We start from the raw sequence: 18849 nt of genomic DNA, 5'->3' as shown, positions 1-18849 counted from the left end.
AGTATTCAAAAAGACCCCTCCCTAATTAGTCACAGCTTATCTTTCCACCCTGGATAAGTGATCTGCACTTGAGTAATGAGTGACAGAGATGTTAGATTCCTATTCCAACACTAATTTGGATCAGCATTCTTTCTGCCTGGTTCTCTATCTTGATTCCCTTTCTTTCCTTGGGTACTGGAATGCTCCTGATCCAATATGCTCTGCCACTACCACCGGGTTGCAAACCTAGTCAATCCCTTATACTATTGTCCACAGACTTCTTTGTCTTTCTAAACTGCTCTGGGCAGGGAAGAAAAAGGTTCATTGTGATTGTTTCTTGGTTTTCCTAATTAGAATTCAGTCTGGCACTTTTTCTACGTTGTTGTAGAAGAGATGTGTGGGGAGAAATAGACAAAAATATTTACTTTCACTCCACTATATTGATTTTCCCCCAAATTTTATTTTCCATTATAATTTTCTCTGTGCTCACCCTTACAATTTAGTCACTGAGTATTAAAGTATATGTTGACTTAATCTGGAGGTCTTATTAATCTTTTTCATAGAATTTCTTCTGCCTTCTCATTCTCTGAAATACACACACATACAATGTGTGTATATGAGTTGCAATTATCTTCACAAGAGTTTTTGATTAATATTCACCATGTGCATTGAAAAGCAATGTGACCAAATATCCCTAGAAAAGATGTTTCTTGTTACCTTTGGATATACAGTGAAAGTAACTCTACCAACCTCTCCAAGAACCAGTAAACTGAAACTATAATATTCAATTTGTAGCAAGAATGACAATTTTTTTAAACTTTTTTTTATTTTGAAAAAAATTTCTTTACAACATTATCCCTTGCACTCACTTCTGCTCCGACTTTTTCCCTCCCTCCTTCCACCCCTCCCCCAGATGGCAAGCAGTCCTATACATGTTAAATATGTCACAGTATATCCTAGATACAATATATGTGTGCAGAACCGAACAGTTCTCTTGTTGCACAGAAAGAATTGGATTCAGAAGGTAAAAATAACCCGGGAAGAAAAACAAAAATGCAAACAGTTTACACTCATTTCCCAGTGTTCTTTCTTTGGGTGTAGTTGCTTCTGTCCATCATTGATCAATTGAAACTGAGTTAGATCTTCTCTTTGTTGAAGAAACCCATTTCCATCAGAATACATCCTAATACAGTATTGTTGAAGTGTATAATGATCTCCTGCTTCTGCTCATTTCACTTAGCATCAGTTCATGTAAGTCTCAATAAGCACTCTCTGTATTCATCCTGCTGGTCATTTCTTACAGAACAATAATAAAGAATGATAATATTGATATGATTTGTTTCCTCCAGTAGTCTGTCAGTTCAACACTTTTTTGATGAGAATCTCACATATCAAGTAACAGCAGTAGGATTAATGTTTCTATTTCTTATCATCCTCTACTCCCATTTTATTCACTCTACCATAACTGTAATTAAAGAAGCATAAGGCAAAAAAAGGACTGAGGATTTTATAGTTTTCTTTATTTGATGGGTTGCTATGGCCAAATAATTCATTACCTATTATTCAGACAAATGGTATTGAACTAACCTGTACTTAGTGGGTTGGTCCTATAGTAGCAGGTAAAAACTACTTTGGAAAATATGGTTTAAGATTAAGAAACAAAAGAGGTCAAAGCTTCAGGTGTATATAGAATCATACTGTTCATATATCATGAATACTTTCTTCCAGAAGAGAATAGGAAGATATCAGAAATGACAAGTACCAAACAACATTTTATAAACTACATGAAATTAGCTATGTCTTAATGGGCAATAAATTAGTCTGAACAATGCAGGAATGATTTCTGACTCAGTCATCTCTGCACTCAAGTCATTGACTAGTTAGAGCAAAGGTCAAAATCAAACTAAAATAGAAGAAAAATAAACTGTGCACAATTAAATAATTCCAATCCAATCTATTTAAATAAATGATTGACACTAATAATGGAAAATAAGTAAAGTAAAAGATATTTACCTTAATTATCACTATTTCTTACAGAAGTTTAATCTATATAAAATAATTGCCACAATGAGATTAAAAACCAAAAGAGGCCAAAAATAGTATCACCAAGAAAATAATTCATCTCCATGTCATTTAGAGGTCAATAGAAACTAAAAATAAAAGTAATTATAGCAAAATTCAAATAAATTCAACAAATATTTTTACATTTTTTAAAAACATTTTTATTTAAGTTTTCAGTTTCAGATTCTATTCTTCCTTTGCTTTCTCCTCTCTCTTCTCTCTAGAATGGTAACCAATCAGATATAGTTTATGCATATGTAATTATATAAAACATTTCCATGTTATCATTTTGTACAAGAAGACTCAAATAAAAGAAAAAATGAAAGAAAGTGAAATATAGCATGTTTCAGTCTATCTTAAATCAATATCAGTTCTTTCTCTGGAGGTAGATGATATAGTTCTTTATTAGTTCTTTGGGATTTCCTTAGATGATTGTTTTGCTGAGAATAGTTGTCATTTACAATTTTTTATTAAACAATATTGCTATTACTGTGTACAATGTTTTCCTGGTTCTAATCACGTCACTATAAATCAGTTCATTTAAGTCTTTCCAAGTTTTTCTGAAATCATATTGCTTCATATATCTTACACACAATAATATTCCATTGCAATTATTACAATTCCCCAGCTTCTTTAGTTATTTCCCAATTGATGGTCATTCCTTTGATTTGTTCAGTTCTTAGCCACCACAAAAAGAGATGCTATAAATGTTTTTGCACAATTTCCTTTTTTGAATCTCTTTGGGATATATACCTGGTATTTCCAAATCAAAGGGTATGCACAGTTTTATAGCCCTTTGGTCATAGTTCCAAATTGTTATCCAGAATCGGTAGATCAGTTCACAACTCCACTAACAATGTATTAGAATCCCAGTTTTCCCAAATCTCCTCTAACATCCAACATTTTCTTTTTTTTTTCCAATCCTATTATCCACTCTAATAGGTATAAGGAGGTAGCTCAGAGTTGTTTTAATTTGCATTTCTTTGATCAATAATGATTTAGAATAAAATTTTTCATATTAACTATCAGTAGCTTTAGGGTTTTGTTGTTTTTTTTTTTCCTGAAAACTGCCTTTTCATATCTTTTGGCCATTTATCAACTGGGAGAATGAATTGTATTTTTATAAATTGGACTCCATTCTTAATATATTTAAGAAATGACAGCTTTATCAGAGATACTTGTGGCAAGAAAAAAAAATTCCCCAGATTTCTGCTTTGTTTATACTTTTAGTTGTCTCAGTTTTATTAGTGCAAAAAAAACTTTAATTTTATATGATCAGAATTATTGACTTTATACTCTGTAACCTTCTCTATATCTTATTTGGTCCTAAATTCTTTTCTTATCCATAAATCTGACATATATTATTCCATACTCTCTTAATTTGCTTATGGTATCATCCTTTATGCATAAATCATGCATCCATTTTGACCTTATTTTGGTATACAGTATGAAATGTTGCTCTAAATCTAATTCCTGTTTTCTAGTTTTCACAGCATTGATTGTTAAATAATGAGTTATTGTTCCAAAGCTTGGATCTTTATATACTATATATATATACTATATTACTATGATTAATTACTATAATGTAATTTGTACCTAATCTGTTTCACTAATTCATCACTCTATTTCTTAGTCAGTAGCATATTGTTTTGACAATTTGAGATCAGGTATGGCTAGATCACCTTCTTTCATATTTTTTTCATTGATTTCCTTGAGATCTTTACACTTTTGTTCTTCCAGTTGAATTTTATTATTTTTTCTAGCTCTACAAAATAATTTTTTGATAGTTTGTTTGATATGGTACTAAATAAATATATTAATTTTGGTAGAATTGTCATTTTTATTATATTGGCTCAGCATAGAAATGAGCAATTAATAGTTTTTCAATGTTTAGATCTGACTTTATTTGTGTGAAAAGTGTTTTATAGTTGTGTTCGTATAGGTTCCTGAATTTGTGTTGGCATGTTGCCTCTCATGTATATATTGTCTAGTTATTTTAAGTGGAATTTGTCTATCTCTATCTCTTATCTTTGTTGATAATATGTAGAATACTAATGATTTACATGGGTTAATTTTGAATCCTGAAACTTTGCTAACATTGTTAATAATTTCAAGTACTTTTTTTGGTGGATTTTCTAAGTATAAGATCATATCATTTACAAAGAGTGATAGTTTTGTTTCCTCATTGTCTATTCTAATTCCTTTCATTGTTTTTCTTCTCTGCTACAGCTAACATTTCTAGTATAATATTAAATAAGAGAGTTGATAATGGGCATCCTTGCTTCACCTCTGATTGTATTAGGAAAGTTTCTAGCTTTCCCCCATTACAGATAATGCCTGCTGGCGGTTATAGTTAAATATAGTAAAGTAAGCTCCATTTATTTCTGTGCTCTCTAGTATTTTTAATCAGAATGGGCACTGTATTTTATTAAAGGCTTTTTCTGCATCTATTGAGATAACCATATGGTTTCTGTTAGCTTTGTAACTGATATAGTAAATTATGCTCATTGTTTTCCTAATACTGAACCAGTCCTGCATTCCTGGTATAAATTTCACCTGTTCGTAGTATATGATCCTTGTGATATACTGTTGCAATTTCTTTGCTAGTATTTTATTTAAATTTTTTTTGCATCAATATTCATTAGAGAAATTGCTCTACAATTTTCTTTCTCTATTTTACATCTCCTTTATTTGATTATCAGCACCATATTTGTATCATAAAAGGAATTTGGCAGGACTCCTTCTTTGCCTATTTTTCCAAATAGTTTCTATAGTATTGGGATTAGTTGTTCTTTAAATGTTTGGTTGAATTCACTTGTGAATCCATCTGTTCCTGGAGATTTTTTCTTAGGAAGTTTATTGATGCTTTGTTCCATTTCTTTTTTTCTAAAATGGGATTAAGTATTTCATATCTTCTTCTGTTAATCAGGAGAATTTATATTTTTGTAGATATTAATCCATTTTATTTAAAGTATCAAATTTGTTGGCATATAATTGGGCAAAATAATTCCTAACAATTGTCTTAATTTCCTCTTCATTGGTGGTAAATTCAGCCCTTTTATTTTTGATATTAGTGATTTCGTTTTCTTTCCTATTTTTCCATCAAATTAGCCAATAGTTTATTTTATTATTGTTGTTGTTGTTTTTAATAAAACTAGCTTTCAGCTTTATTTATTAGTTCAATGATTATCTTACTTTCAATTTTGTTCATCTCTCCTTTGTCTGCATCCCATAAATTTGGGTATGTTGTCTCATTGTTTTCATTTTCCTTAATGAAATTATCAATTGTCTCTGTGATTTGTTCTTTGATCCATTTTTTTTTTTTAGGATTAGATTATTTAATTTCTGATTTTTAATCTCTTTCCATTGTCTATTACTGAATATAATTATTATTGCATTATGATCTGAAAAGTATTCATTAATAGTTCTGCTCTTTCTACATTTAGTTGTGGGGTTTTTATATCCTAATACATAGTCAATTTTTGTATAGATGTCATGTATTGTTTCTTTCTATTCCCATTCAATTTTCTCTAGGTATCTAAATATCTAACTTTTCCAGAATTTTATTCACCTTCTTAACTTTTTGTTTATTTTTAAATTAGATTTATCTAATTCTGAGAGGGGAAAGTTGAAGTCCCCCACTAATATAATTTTATTATCTATTTCCTTCTGTACCTCATTCAACTAACCTTTATATATTTCAATGCTATACCATTTGGTATACATACATACATATATATATATATATATGTGTGTGTATATATATGTATATATATATATAGTATTGATATGATTTCATTGTCTTGATACCTTTTAGCATTATATAGTTTTCTTCTTTATCTCTTTTAATTAGAACTAATATTTTTGCTTTTTCTGAGACCATAATTGCTACTCCTGCTTTCTTTGCTTCAGCTAAAACGTAATAGATTCTGGGACAGTCCCTTATCTTTACCCTTTGTGTATCTCTCTGCTTCAAATGTGTTTCTTGTAAACAATATATTATAGGATTCTCATTTTTGTTCCATTCTGCTTTCTGCTTCCATTTTATGGATAAGTTCATCCTCCATTTTTATAGTTATGATAATTATGTATTTCCCTTCAAGCTATCCTTTGCTTGTTTATCCTCCTTTCTCTTATCTACTCTTTCTCTTCTTACAAGTGTTTTCCTTATAATCACCACCTTTCCTGATATACCCTTCCTTTAATCAGTAACTTTTCCACCTTCTATTCTCCCCATCTTTTTTTTAACTTCCTTATAGAGTAAGATAGGTTTCTATATCCAAGTGAGTGTGTATGTTATTGCCTGTTTGAGCCAATTTTTATATGATCAACTTTTAAGCTTTGCCATCACCCACCCATCTTCCCTTCAATTATAATAGATCTTTCATGCTTTTTTTTTTTTAATGTGGAATTATTTACCCCATTCAATCTCCCTCCCTTCTTCTTCTAGTGCAATTTTCTTTGTCATTCTTTTATTTGTTTGGGGGATATCATCCCATCAAAGTCACCTTATATTCACATTCTCTATCTCCATATGCTCCTTCTAATTGTTCTTTTACTAATAAAGCTGCCAAGAGTCAAGACATATAGAAACAGAAACAGTTTAACCTTATTGAATTTCTTATGTTTTCTTTCTCTTGTTTCTTTTTTAACTTTTTATGTTTCTCTTGAATTTCATATTTAGAGATCAGATTTTTTTTTAAATTCAGCTTTGGCTTTTTAATTTTAAATGCTTGAGAGTCCTCTATTTCATTAAATATCTATTTTTCTCCCTTGAAATATTATGTCCAATTTTTTCTGGGCATGTGATTCTTAGTTGTAATCCTAACTCCTTTGCATATCATATTCCAAGCCCTCTGATTCTTTAATGTGGAAGTTTCCAAATCCTGTGTAATTCTTACTGTAGCTCCATGATATTTGAATTGTTTCTTTTTGCCTACTTGCAATATTTTCTCCATGATCTGTGAACTTCAGAATTTGATTTTGATGTTTCTGGGAGTTTTCATTCTAAGATCTCTTTAACATGATGCTTGGTGGATTCTTCCAATTTCTATTTTGCCCTCTGTTTCTAATATATAAGGGCATTTTTCTTTGATAATTTCTTGAAAGATGTTGTACAGGTTTTTTTTTTTTTTTTTTAAATCATGGATTTCAGGCGTTCCAATAATTCTTATATTATCTCTCCTAGATCTATTTTCTAGGTTAGTTGTTTTTACAATGAGAAATTTCAAATTTTCTTTTCTTTTCTTTTTTTTTTTTTTTTTTTTACTTTTTTGCTTTTGTTTTATTCCATTTTGATGTTTTATAGAGACATTAGTTCCACTTGTACAATTCTGATTTTTAAGGAATTATTTTCTCAATTTTGATTATACCAAACTGAAAAGTTTTTGTACAAACAAAACTAATGCAGACAAGATTAGAAGGGAAGCAATAAACTGGGAAAATATTTTTACAGTCAAAGGTTCTGATAAAGGCCTCATTTCCAAAATATATAGAGAATTAACTCTAATTTATAAAAATCAAGCCATTCTCCAATTGAAAAATGGTCAAAGGATATGAACAGACAATTCTCAGATGAAGAAATTGAAACTATTTCTAGTCATATGAAAAGATGCTCCAAGTCATTATTAATCAGAGAAATGCAAATTAAGACAACTCTAAGATACCACTACACACCTGTCAGATTGGCTAAGATGACAGGAAAAATAATGATGATTGTTGGAGGGATGTGGGAAAACTGGGACATTGATTCATTGTTGGTGGAGTTGTGAACGAATCCAACCATTTTGGAGAAGTAGTTTGGAACTATGCTCAAAAGTTATCAAACTGTGCATACCCTTTGATCCAGCAGTGTTACTACTGGGATTATATCCCAAAGAGATTATAAAGAAGGGAAAGGGACCTGTATGTGCACGAATGTTTGTGGCAGCCCTTTTGTAGTGGCTAGAAACTGGAAACTGAATGGATGTCCATCAGTTGGAGAATGGCTGAATAAATTGTGGTATATGAAAATTATGGAATATTACTGTTCTGTAAGAAATGACCAACAGGATGATTTCAGAAAGGCCTGGAGAGACTTACACGAACTGATGCTGAGTGAAATGAGCAGGACCAGGAGATCATTATATACTTCAACAACAATACTAGATGATGACCAGTTCTGATGGATCAGGCCATCCTCAGCAACAAGATCAACCAAATCATTTCTAATGGAGCAGTAATGAACTGAACCAGCTATACCCAGAAAAGAACTCTGGGAGATGACTAAAAACCATTACATTGAATTCCCAATCCCTATATTTATGCACACCTGCATTTTTGATTTCCTTCACAAGCTAATTGTACAATAATTCAGAGTCTGATTCTTTTTGTACAGCAAAATAATGTTTTGGTCATGTATACTTATTATGTATCTAAGTTATATTTTAATATATTTAACATCTACTGGTCATCCTGCCATTTAGGGAGGGTGGGGGTAAGAGGTGAAAAATTGGAACAAGAGGTTTGGCAATTGTTAATGCTGTAAAGTTACCCATGTATATATCCTGTAAATAAAAGGCTATTAAATTAAAAAAAAAAAAAAAAAAAAAAAAGGAATTATTTTCTCAGGGACCCGCATGTGCAAAAATGTATGTGGCAGCCCTTTTTATAGTGACAAGAAACTGGAAACTGATTGGATGCCTATCAGTTGGAGAATGGCTGAAGTTATGTTTTATGAATGTTATGGAATATTATTGTTAGGTAAGAAATGACCAGCAGAATTATTTCAGAGAGGCCTGAAGAGACTTACACGAACTGATGCTGAGTGAAATAAGCAGGACCAGGAGATCATTGTATATAGCAACAAGATTATACAATGATAAATTCTGATAGATGAGGCTCTCTTCAACAATGAAATGATTCAGACTATTTCCAATGATCCTGTGATAAAGATCTACACCCAGAGAGAGGACTGCGGAGACTGAACATAATTCACAATATAGCATTTTCACTCTTTTTGTTGTTGTTTACTTGCATTTTTATTTTCTTTCTTTTTTTTTTTTTTTTTTTACTATTTGATCTGATTTTTCATGAACAACAAGATAATTGTAAATATATGTTTGCATATATTGGATTTAGCATATATTTTACCATGTTTAACATATATTGGATTACTTGCCATCTAGGAGAGGGGATGAGGGAAAGGGAAGGAAAATTGGAACACAAGGTTTTGCAACAATTAATGTTGAAAAATTATCCATGCATATGTTTTGAAAATAAAAAGTTTTTTTTAATTTTTGTATTTAAGTTGAAAATGTAAAAAAGAAGAAGAAATGACAAACAGGATATGATCAGAAAATTCTGGGAAGTCTTATATGACCTGATGCAAAGTAAAGTAAAGAGAACCAGGAGAACATTGTATACAGTAACAGCAATATTGCGAAAAGCTTAGCTACTCTGATCAAGAGAATGATCCAAGACAATCTCAAAAGACCTATAATGAAAAATGCTCTTCATCTCCAGAGAGTGATAACTTCTGAGTGAAGATTGAGGCATTCTTGTTTTCACTTTTTTTGTTCTTTTTAATATTTTCTTTTGTAACATGCCTGATATGAAAATACATTTTGCATGACTTCACATGTATAATCAATATCATATTGTTTTCCTTCTCATGGGGTAGAGGAGGAGCAAAAGGGAGAAAGAAAATTTGGAACTCAAATTTTTAAAAATGAATGTTAAGAAAATTTTAACTGTAATTAGGAAATAGTTCATGAAATTAAAATGTATATTTATATTTTTAATCTAAATGGAAGAGAAATTCTCTAGAGATGGTAAAAGTTCTAGATCTTGTTAAGGACATTGTACTTTTTTCTTCAAACTCCAAGAAAGTACAATACTTTCTCAGTGAGATGTATGACCACTGAAAAAAGAGTGACCTAACAATCTACAATAGAAACAAAAACATAAATCTCATGAAAAAAAAAACCTTCATCTATAATACAGCTGGATCAGTTAGTCTATCAATATATCTTTCCTGTTACAGATGAATAATGAGGTAGACCCAGAAATGAATAGCAAGAAGAGAATGGACTAGATTACATTTCAGAAACTCAATAAAAAGAAATGATGAGCAAACTGATTTCAGAAAAGCCTGGAAAGACTTATATGAACTGATGCTAAATGTGGTGAGCAAAATTAACTGTGCATGTAACAGCAAAACTGTATGATAATCAACTGTGATAGATTTGGCTCTTCTCAGTAATGCAATGATCTAAGAAAATTCCAATAGGATAAGGATAGAAAATGCTATCCACATCCAGAGAAAAAACTGTGGAAGCTAAATATGAATAGAAGCATAGTATTTTCACCAATTTTGTATTTGCTTTTTTCTTTCTTGTGGATTTTTTTTCCCTTTTGGTATTATTATTTTCTTACACAACATGATAAATATGGAAATATGTTTAAAAGGATTGTATATGGATAACCTATATCAGATTGCTTGCTGTCATGGGGAAGGGAGAAGTAAAGTAGGGAGGGAGAAAAAAATTGGAACACAAAATCTTATAAAAATTAATATTGAAAACTATCTTTGCATGTATTTGAAAAATAAAATACTATTGAGAAAAAATGTAAATGCCTTAAAAAAAAGAGAACTGAATAAAGCTTTGAATTATCTGAAGCTCTTCTCAAACACAAACACTGATTTTTTTAAATACCAGAATTTTTTTTCCTGGTGATGTTTTATATATGTAAGTCATTGAAACACCATGATATCTAAAGAATCAAACTTTTAGGTTCCCCAAGGACAACAGAAAGATGCCTATACATAGTAAGTCTAAGTAAGCTATAGCATATTACCAATCATTACTTAGAGAAAAGTAACGTAAAAGATATTTATGAAATGTATTATCAGAAAAGGTGAACCAATTAGAGCAAGGTATGGTCTTTCTACATGCTACATTGGTACCTAAAAAAATTATAAAGGATCCAGATTCCTAAATGGCCTTTAGCTCATTGAGTACAGAAGGATTTATGACAGGACCTGGATGACAATAACAAGGAATGAGAAAATGTAAATGAATTGAAAACTGTTGGACAAATTGGAAAACAGTTTAGAAGAAATTAGCCATAGTCAAACATTTTGCAAAACATATCACAATAAGCTTCAAAGAGATACTGGCTCAAATATAAAAAAAATACTATCATTTCCAAAAAAGAGATACTTTTGTGCAACTATGGAAAAAGAGAATATTCTTAGATGCTATAAAAATTCAATGTACAATTCTGACTAAGTAAAATTAAAAAGCTTCCGCACAAAGGAATTGGAAAGTGAGTGGATGCCCATCAATTGGGGAATGGCTGAATAAGTTATGGTATATGAATGTTATGGAATATTATTGTTCTGTAAGAAATGACCAACAGGATAGTTTCAGAAATGCCTGGAGACACTTACATGAACTGATGCTCAGTGAAGTGAGTAGAATCAAGAGAACATTGTACACAGCAACAAGATTATGTGATGATCAACTGTGATGGACGTAGCTCTTTTCAGCAAAGAGATGACTCAGAAATTCCAATAGACTTGTGATGGAGAGAGCCATCTGCATCCAGAGAGAAGACTGTGGGGACTGAATGTGGATCTCAGAATAGTATTTTCACCATTTTTGTTTACTTGCTTCTTTTTCTTTCTCATTTTTTTTTCTTTTTTGATGCGATTTTTCTTGTGCAGCATAAGTGTGGAAATATATAGAAGAATTGCACATGTTTAACATATATTGATTTGTTTGCTGTCTAGGGAAGGAAGTGGGAAAGAGAGGGAGAAAATTTTGGAACATGGAGTTTGATAAGGGTCATTGTTGAAAACTATCTTTGCATGTATTTTGAAAATAAAAAGCTAAGGGCAGCTAGGTGGTTCAGTGGATAGAGCATCAGCCCTAAAGTCAGGAGAACCTGAGTTCAAATCTGGCCTCAGACACTTAACACTTCCTAGCTGTGTGAAAAACAGCAACAACAAGAAAAGCTTCTACACAAGCAAAATCAATCCAATTAGAATCAGAAGGGAAATAATTGGGAAAATTTTTTCATAGCTAGAATCTCCAATAAAGCCCTCCAAGATATATAGAGAACTGACACATACATATGTGAATAGAAATAATTTTCCAGCAGATAAGTATTAAAAAGATATGAGTAGGCAGTTCTTAAATGAAGAAATGAAATATCAACAACAATATGAAAAATACTGTGTCACTAACTATAAGAAAAATATAAATTGAGATAACCCCAAGATTCTATATCATGCCCCTCATAATGACAAAGATGACACAAAAAGGGAAAATGAAATTATTTGAAGTATTGTGAGAAAATGGGCACATTAATGAATTTTTGGTAAAACTGAGAAGTGGTTTAATGCTTCTGAAAAACAATTGGAACTATACCCAAAAAAGTTATCAAACTCTAAATACCATTTGACCTAATAACATTTCTATTAGCTATGAATGTCAAATAAGTCAGGGACAGAAGTAAAGGATTGCCACACAAAAATATTGATAACAGCATTTTCTTTAGTAGCAAAAAAGTAAACAAAATAGATGTTCATCATTTGAGAAATAAATGAACAAATTGTGAAATACTTAAAGTGATAAAATCATTGCACCATAAGAAATTATAAATATGACACATACAGAGAAAAAAATGTGAAAAAAAACTTTTCTGAACTAATATAGAGCAAAATTAACAAGATCAGAACTATATTAATGGTGAGCACGGTGACAGGGAAAGAACTTGGAAAAATATCAGAACTCTAAACAATGCACTATCAAATGAGATTTTTTGTTTGTTCCTTTTTTAGAAGAAGAGAGTCAATGGGGGTTAAGTGACTTGCCCAGGATCCCACAGCTAGTAAGCGTTAACTCAGGTCCTCCAGAATCCATTGTGGTGTTCTATTTCCTGTGCCATCTAGCTGCCCCCAACTGAGATTTTAAAAAAACCAGTGCTGCTGCATAGCTCCTGCCTTATGGCAGAGAAGTGATGGACACGAAATACAAAATGAAACCCATATTCTCAGACACAGGAAATGTTTGTTTATTTTGTTTGACTACATACATGTGTGTATGTGTGTGTATTTTTTACAGGGAAAGACTTCTACTAAATGGGGGAAGAAGAAGAATGTTGTGGTAGGTTACATAATAGACATTAAAAAAGAACATCAATAAAAGCTGTTTTAAATGCACAGAAGAAAAAAGACATATAGAAAGACACAATAAAAAGGCACAAATAGGACAATTTGCTTATTATTGTGAAGCAATACAATATAATTTTTTAAAACAATACATGAGTACACAGTTTCTTATCTAATTATCTTTCCTTTTTGTATCTTGAAATATTTGTTTTTGTTTTGTTAGATTCTCAAAAATCAATGAAGCAAAAGTGGGATGGGGAAGAAATCTGCACTATGGGGAAAGAGTTGCACATTGAAATATCATAGATTTTCGAAGTATTGAAATAAGAGAAAAAAATTAGAAAAATCATCAACAGGAAAAATAATTGTACTTTATAGAAAAAGTCACACAATAATAATAGGGAGATTTAATGAGAGAGGATGGATCAATCAAAAATTTAAACCCGTCCATTATTTGTTAATAAAATATCAGTAATTTCTTCGGGAAGCTTTTTTAGTAGAGGGAGCGGTGGGGAATGGGGGCAGGGAGAGGGGAATTGCAATTCTGGTCAAGCCTGTAAGCCCTGTTATTAAATGCTCACTTCGGTAGACTGCTGTAACCAAGGGAAGCAAGGCAATCTTCTTGCTATAGGCTGCCTAGAAACAGCCCTCGGACCAATCAGCTGCTTTCTGGGAATCAGCTCTTCTAGCACCTGTCACTGTTTCCTTGCAAACCAAAACCAGCATCATCATGAATTACGTATTTAGTGACCTCCACCTGTAGCCTGTATCCCCAGAGCAGCGAGGACACTGTGTTCACTCAGCATCTATTAATTCATTGTGTACCCTATTATCTTGTGATTATGTTTGCTTTGTGGTTATTCTGAAGATGTTTCATGTGTTATGTATTTGGTTTCTCTAACTAGATTATAAGATTATACACAAACAAAAACTGTTCTGTTTCTTATAGATACCATCCTACACTGTCTGGTGCAGTTTTCGGCACCACAAAAGAATAAGTATCTAATCAAGATATCTTATTGAACCTAAGAAATGAAATAAAATGTTCTGATAATTGTTCTCTGAATATAAACCTGCAGGTTTATTGTAGTTTTCATTGTTCTGAAATATGAATAAGCTAATTAAAAATATGCAGCAAAGGTCATTTTTGCTCACCAGAAATATTACTTTTTTTTTCTTTTCTTAGCAAATTTCACTATAAAGCAATCCACATTTTAATACTGAAATCCATATTTTGTTCATATTTTTGTGTTATGCAATCTGACATGAACTGGGTATTTCATATCACAGAATTAGAAATCATAGCTCCTTTGGGATAGAAAGGTGGTTGGTATGGAAAATGACATAAAATTCTATCTAGGAGCCTTGAAATCTCAGAGGAACTGTAAGTCATCTCTTTAGACTTCTTAATACTGAGAATTTTCATTTCTTTCAAGACCCAAGATTTTTTCTTGCTTCTTTCTACTCCCCTCCACCCCAAAATGGCCTTCTAATTTAGTAATTCTAATAATAATCACAACACATGCATTAATCCATATACCTTATAATTACAATTTGGAACCTCGTCAACCAGATATTGCTTATAACTCCCCCTAACCTCTATCAATGGGAAATTTAGAATCATAGAATCACAGAGCTGGAAGAGGTTTCAGAGGTGACCTAGTCCAACTAGCATCTAAACAGGAATCTCTCTTACAGTATCCTCAAATGGACATTCAGAATCTATATAAAGACCTCCATGAAAACTCTGCATTCCACTTTGCTATCATTCTAATTCTCAGGAAATTTTTCCTTTCAACACAATCCAAAGGTTCCTCTCTTTCCTTCTCCTTCTTCATACCCCCTCCCAAGAGCAAGCAAAACCAGTGTGATTCCTCTTTCTCTTAGAATAGAGCCACTTATCTTTATTTCCCTTGAGTGCCAAGTAGCACGTCTTACACATAATGGCTATTGAAAAAAAATTTGTTGAATTTAGCAGACTACAGGATACTTAGCCGAACATTTGTTTCCTCCTTTAAGAGAATTCAGGAGGGGCAACTAAGTAGCACAGTCGATAGAGCACCCACCCTGAAGTCAGGGGGACCTGAGTTCAAATCTAATATCAGACACAACCCTTCCTGGCTGTGACCAGGGCAAATCAGTTAATTCCAATTGCCTCAGCAAAAACAAAAACAAACAAAAAAACCATTCATGAACAAAGAACTAAAAATCAAAGGAAAAAGTATGGTAATCATATTTAGCATTTGAACTTTGGATAAGTGAAGAACCAATGGCAACATGGCTATTTTATTCCCCATTCTAAAAGCTTATTTCTTATTTCTGTTTTTTTTTTTTTTTTTTTCATTGTAGAATAGTAGAAAGAGAATAGATATGGAGTTAGAGGATCTGGGTTTGATTTAGGACCAGGTTACTTACTACGAATGGGTATGACTTTACCAAATGCCCACCATCTTTTTTTCTGACTTTTATATAAATTCCTACTTGGCATATATAAATGGTTACAGGACACACTTTCACTGAGGCCCTAGGCCTGAACTTACAAAGACATAAATCGGTCCTGGAAGTGCCTGTTTCCTAGAGTCAAAGCTTTTGCTCCTTGTTGTTTTGGACAATTTCATTCTGGAGGAAATCACTTAAAGCTTATGTATGGCTCATATATTCACAAAAGGGATTTTCAAGGTCCCTTCTAGAAAAGTAATAGATGTATAATATAGATCAGGCAGTAGGAAGTTATTTATTTCTTTCACTATAAAAGAAATTCTTAAGACACAAAACACTCAACCATGTATTTTCAAAGATTAAAACATAAAATTGTAACCTGACTTTTAAAAATAGTATTTTATTTTTCTAAATACATGTTAAAATAGTTTTCAACATGTAAAACTTTGCATTCCAAATTTTTTCTCTCTCACCTCCCCCTTTCCCAAGACAACAAGCAATCTGATATATAACCTATGGCTCTGAAATGACATTTAAAATATCAAAGCATGAAACACCTAGTGAAACCATTGGACAGGTATTGTACCTTAAGATACATGTCTTCTGGCAAACCAGAAAATGTTCTGGTCTCATCCCCCTACCACTGACAGAACTATCTGAATCCCAAGCCACATGCAGAAAGAGAAGAACAAGAGAAGATGCTCTTCTCTTCTTTTAAACTCTACTGAATGGATAGCTCTTACTGTTTAGTGGACAGTCCTCATTTGGGACACTGACCCACCAAAAGCCTCTGGTTGAGCGTGTATTTTATGAAGGGAATTACCAGAAATGAGTCTAGGCCTAAGCATACTGGCCTGAACGTAGCCACTGTTTCATTTATACAGTACTTCATGATTTGCAAAATTTGTCTGGTTTTATCTCTCAATACTTCAATTTCCTCACCACGAAAATGAAAATTTAGTCTATATTTAGGATCCTTAATGATACCTTAGTGACTCAAAAGAGTTAACACAACTCCCCAAAATGCTTAAGTAGCATCCTAGCAGTTTGAAAAAGCTAATTTACCTCTCAAAAATGACAAATTTACTTCTTGAACATATCTCCCACACTAACTCAATCTGGTTCAATAAATGTAATTTATGATTTAATTCAATTCAACAAAGCACCCAGTATATGCAAGATATTATACAAAGTAACATGAAAAATGCTGTGGGTAAAGAAAAAATCATTTTTCTCCCTGTCCTCAAGAAGCACATATTCTACCAGGAGAAAAAAAAAATACAAAATGTGAAAATGACTATAATACAAGATAGGACACGATGGGAGCAAAGAAGATATTCAGACAAAATAGGAAATTTTAAGCTGAAAGGATCAGAGACCATAGAGAGATAATGACAAGCTGACAAAGTCTTTAAGGGAGCTCTGTATTCTCATAGGCAGAGATGAAGAGGAAGTATATCCTAGATTTAGTGGATATTCTATCCAAATGCACAGAGGTTGAACAAGACCATGGAGAGTCCTGAATATCAGACTAAAAGAGTAGGCATTTTATCAAAAAGGTAATAGCAAATCACTGGAAGTTTTGGAGTAGGGGCATTATAAAATTGAACCTATACTTTAAGATTATTTTGTCACCTGTACAAAGGAAGGAATAGAAAGAAATAGAAAGACACTAAAGGTGGGGAAACAATTATCATGTTATTATAATAGTCCAAGGAAGAAGTGAAGTGTGCCTATGAGTAGGATTGTATATGAGAGGGGAGAAAGTAGAATTGTTCAGACTTGGCAAATGATTAGTAATGGCAGATGAAGGGAAAAGAATTCAGGTATTCTCTGACTGAGTTTTCAAACTTGGGTGACTACTTATTAAATTAACAGTGTTCATAAAATGTTCCAATAAACATTCAGTTTCTGATCTTTTAATTACTATATACTTAAAGACACATCTGTTTTATTTCCTACTGTATATTATCTCTGTTCTCCCAATTTTTTCACTTTCTGGTCACTGAGTCTTAACATTTGTTTGACTTCTGTTTTGCTGCTCTCTGCCCTCTGGTGACCTACTCTGATGATACTCTTCTCATTTTGTGTATACTGCAATCCTTGGAGACCCACAGTTGTTCTGCTCAAACCAAACCTTGAACATCAGAACCACAAAGAAAGAAAAATGAATTCTCAACTATAGGCCTCAGGCAATAAGTATACAAGGGCCTCTTTGGCACAAAGGGTTTGCAATCAAAAATAAATATTGTTGAAATGGTACAATGTGTATGCTACATAAATATGAAACAAGAATAATGCAGAGGAAATTACCAAAGAGATCAGATAAAATGACAATATCCTTCAGAGTAAATCTGCCAGCAATCTTGATTTCAACTTTTTTACTTTCAGCATGACTGAGAACATTTTTCTCCCTTCAAAACGACCAGTTTTAGCCCACAACAAAATCTATTGTTTTGATAATGTTCCCTGACTTAGCCACCTAGAAACAATCCATTTTAAAGGGAACATCGGGTTCTACTAAGATTTATTACAGATATGGATTCCTACTTAATGACTCACCAACAAAATCCTTCAGAATTGGAAGGCACAGAGCTGATAAAGTGCCAAAGTTGATCAATGAATTATTCCCCAAAGGATAATTTTTTAAAACTTGTATTTACACCTAAATATTATAACTAAGCCTTTTAAAATCCAGTTTGTGCTCTGCCCAATAATTTATAAATATTAAAAAGTTATATTCATTAAAATGAGCATTTCCTTAAAATAGCCTTGTCAAAATTTGGTTGCTGACATTTTCAGCAATCCATAGGAAAGGGACTTCACCAAAGTACTAATTCAGTGCTGCATCATGATATGGAGGTGACCCTGGGCTCTTTCTAAAAGACTGTGCCAGGAAGTGTAAACTCTAGCCTGGAAAGCCTTCAAGTGCTGCCCTGGCAACAGTCTGTTTCTGCTACCCGAGGGCCAGCCTTGGAGATGGTCGTCAGAAGACAAACAGAGGAGGAAAGAGTGGAAATCCTTGAGACAGCTGACAAAGGAAAATATCTACATAGCACTGTTTTAGTGCCTTATTCTTTTTTTTTTATAAATAAGTCAAGGTTACTTTGGGAGATTCACAAAAATTAATGGAAAAGGAAATAAAGGAAAAAATAATGATGTGATTTCTCTCACTTATGTTATTTCTTACATTTAGTGCAATTTCTTAGCAA

The 18849-nt window shown here is 32.3% G+C and overlaps 1 protein-coding gene across 1 annotated transcript in view; it reads right to left on the bottom strand.

Annotated features, from left to right (window-relative positions):
• The window catches only part of RNGTT (RNA guanylyltransferase and 5'-phosphatase), a 368631-nt gene that overhangs the window by 348854 nt on the left and 928 nt on the right, over positions 1-18849 (bottom strand). The window lies entirely within an intron of this gene.

Source organism: Sarcophilus harrisii, chromosome 4, assembly GCF_902635505.1.
Source record: "Sarcophilus harrisii chromosome 4, mSarHar1.11, whole genome shotgun sequence".
Taxonomy (NCBI): Eukaryota; Metazoa; Chordata; class Mammalia; order Dasyuromorphia; family Dasyuridae; genus Sarcophilus; species Sarcophilus harrisii.
This window is presented reverse-complemented; position numbering and strand designations above follow the sequence as displayed.